Genomic DNA, 3,471 nt, shown 5'->3' on the forward strand with positions numbered 1-3,471 from the left:
ACTGCTAAATTAGGGACGGCTAGCGCAGATAGCCCTCGTGTAACTTTGCGCGAAATTAAAAAACAACAAAAAACAAAGTGTGATCGGATTTGTACCACATTTCATGGGCACATTAAGATTGAGACTCCTCATCACACTACATAAAATGATCCGGATCGTTAGTCATCCTGGATCTGAGATGGATTTTCTGAGCTTTTGAAGGTGAAATCTTACGTTATCCAATATAAATATATGCAATTTCTAAAAGGAGCGGCGAGGCGAGGGTATGCAATCTCTCTGATTGGTCTTGTTGAATTGAAATTTTATTTTAGATTAAAAATAAAAATAAGTTTAACATAATAACCTAAAACAAAACAAATATGTTGAAATATTGGGTGATATATTTCGGTTTATTGCACGACTATCATATCCTGATATTTAGATTAAATAAGTTTCTTCTTGAAAGGTTGTCAGGTAATCTTTCACATTAGTGTAAGTTGAACCTATGACGTTTACTTATCTTAACGCGATAACGCGTATGTGATTTATCGATATACACATACAGAAATAAATGTAATAATACGTTTAGTCATTCATTTAGCAATATTATCTCCAAATCTTTTGCGAGACTGTTTATAGCGAGTAACCGGAAGTGCTATATTGTGGTTCTTGTATGTTTGTCTGTTTATATAAAAATTCGTTGATTTATTTTAATATTTTTGTACTATAATTTCGACTCATTTAAGATCGTATATCTATATAAGCTTGCTATTCAAATAGGTATCAATATGTATATCAAAACAAATAACAATTTCAAAGGATGGACTTGTTTATTACTTTCGTTGTTAGTATTACTGGTAAAATAATTGGGAAATGACTTTTTAGTACAGTACTTTCTTTAATATTAAATGTTCTACAGGTTTTCGAGTGTTTGTGATGGATAAAAAGCATACGAAACGATGCATTTTATTAACACAAGCTGAGGTACCCGTCTTTTGTCCGGGTTATGAACTTAAAAAATATGTGGGGGTGGATGCTATGATAAGTAACACAAAACTCCTAACTTTCACATAGTTTGTATATAATATAACATATTATCACAGTATTTATTATTACCTCACCAAAAGTTTTGTATAAGCTTTAAAAACTCAATATGTATATACTTAAAACATGGTATACACTGTGCGATGGTCGGTAGGGGTGTTACCCGCTTTCAACACTCACCTCTTAATGTCTTTCCAGAGTGTTTCACGTGATTAATTAATAGACAGTCATTGGCTTCAGATCCGTCTTAAGGGCCGAAGTTGAAAAGTCGCGGGTCAAAGTATGAAGCTGGTATAATTCAAAACGCGGATCTTTATATCGACTTTATGGTGACTGTTGGAGTAAAAACTTCAGCTGAGTTTATGTATTATTGCAATAGTGGCGGCCTTTTTTTTATTGCATTTCTTCATTGAGAATGGTAGTGCACTCTTTGAGATATATAAGACGTTTTTGTGCCCTAACCCCACGCTTTGTGTATGTTGTGTTATAACAAATGTAATGGTTTTTGTGTGTATGTATGTGTAAGGACGTGGCGCCATCTAGGAATGTAGTTAACGTCAAAAATAATAAACGCTCAATAACAGCAATGATTTCCTGTCTGTTTGTCCTTTATTTAACTTCTCCTAGATCACTGGGCCAATCTCAACCAAACTATGTGGGATGGTAGTTTGGAATAATGGGCATGTTTCATTGCCACCCACATTTTGTGCTTTATATATATAAATATTATCTCGATATAACTTCCCAATTTTCAACTTAAGTACAAATAGACTATGGTATCTTTACATCACTTGTATCATGAACCATTTCCTCTCACGAGAATAAACAGTAACCTAAAGTAAATGGGTTAAACGGGGGCACGTATTGTGTTTGTATTTTCATCTTTACCTTCATTAATCAATATATATTATCTTAAGACTTAGCCAGAGGTTAATTTTATTTTTATATTAATAATAATCTTCAAGAAACTTCTATTTGAGGACAGCTATGTAGACAGACTAATATAAAAGATAGATCTGGTTGCTCTGATGTCGAGTGTGTTGAATTCCTAGTTTCGTTATTCATTCTTGCAAGATCTCAAATGTGTAGGGCTGCCATCTAGTGGCTAATATAATTATCGGAAGGGATATTTGTTTCTTTTATTTGCTAATTTCAGCAACAAATAAACCCCATTGTTAAGGTTTTCCTTCACCTTTATACAACAGATATTGAAAGGATGTTTCATGTGTGTTTTTCGAGATTGCTAAATTAAATGTTATACAAATAACAACTTCTTGGAAAAGTCAAAACATTAAACATTTAGTTACAGGATGATTTTAAGCCACTTATGTAACAGTTTTTTATTAAATGAATTTTAAAAAAGTTACTTTCTAAACATGAAATTCAGTTACTGCATAGAAATTATATGGTTAATGTGTTCAATCTTTTGTACATAGCTACTGATTGGTTAATTTTTATTGAATTTGGTTTTACAATGAAATATATTTTTTAAAACTTATTTATGTAAACATGTAATTTTGAAATTTTAAAACCAGTCGTAAGAAGACTCAAATCTACAAGGTTATACACTTCAAGTACGTTTATGCTTTACTCTTAAAATGATAAATCTCTTTAAGTAACACAATTTTTTGTAAGAGACATGAACTAAAAATGCCCATAGAAAATGCATTGAGGTGTAGTTCACACAAAAGCTCAATTAATACAGATCATTTTGTTATGAAATCAAGAATACTAAATGTTACTGAACAACTCTCTGAAGAGTACTAATAAATATGAGGATTATCAGTCTATCTGTCTGTGCTATTTATTAGCAGCAATCAATTTTTAATATTACTAGTTTTATGTTTTCGTGAATTCTATGATTGCTTTTATGCATTACAAAATATTAGCTGGACTTGTGGATACTATGATTGGTTTGTATGCATTCCTAAATATTAGCTTGACCAATTGTTGAGAAAAATTCATAACAACGTGAGAGCTTATCAATGCGGAAGGGATAGTAGTCTACATAGGCTTCGCCTCTACATTGGATCATCGACTAAGGGCAATATAACAAATTCATGCGTTAGTGCCATCTATTGGTGTAAATCAGTAATGGTTAGCTCTGAAGGAAAATCTTAACGTAATGTTGTAGAAGTTCTAAACTTGTTTCGCAACAGTGATATTCTGAACTAAACTTTCAATTTCAAGCTAGCGATAAGCTAGACTAGTTAGTGGTTCAATAAAATGTAAACTGATAAACTTTCTGGCAAATATACATAAATAGGTTTTTATATTTTTTGTCCTTGATGCAAGATGCTGTGTTATAGTGATTTAAAAATAATAAAAAATACTTTCTTTCAGTAATTTAAAAGTTTTTTCTCTTTTTTACAGAAATTATTGTCACTAATCAACGAGAAACCCTTATTATGATTTAAAGTCATTATTATCTCACTAAATTTATATGTC

The sequence above is a fragment of the Limulus polyphemus genome, unplaced genomic scaffold (assembly GCF_000517525.1).
Source record: "Limulus polyphemus unplaced genomic scaffold, Limulus_polyphemus-2.1.2 Scaffold816, whole genome shotgun sequence".
NCBI classification, from domain to species: domain Eukaryota; kingdom Metazoa; phylum Arthropoda; class Merostomata; order Xiphosura; family Limulidae; genus Limulus; species Limulus polyphemus.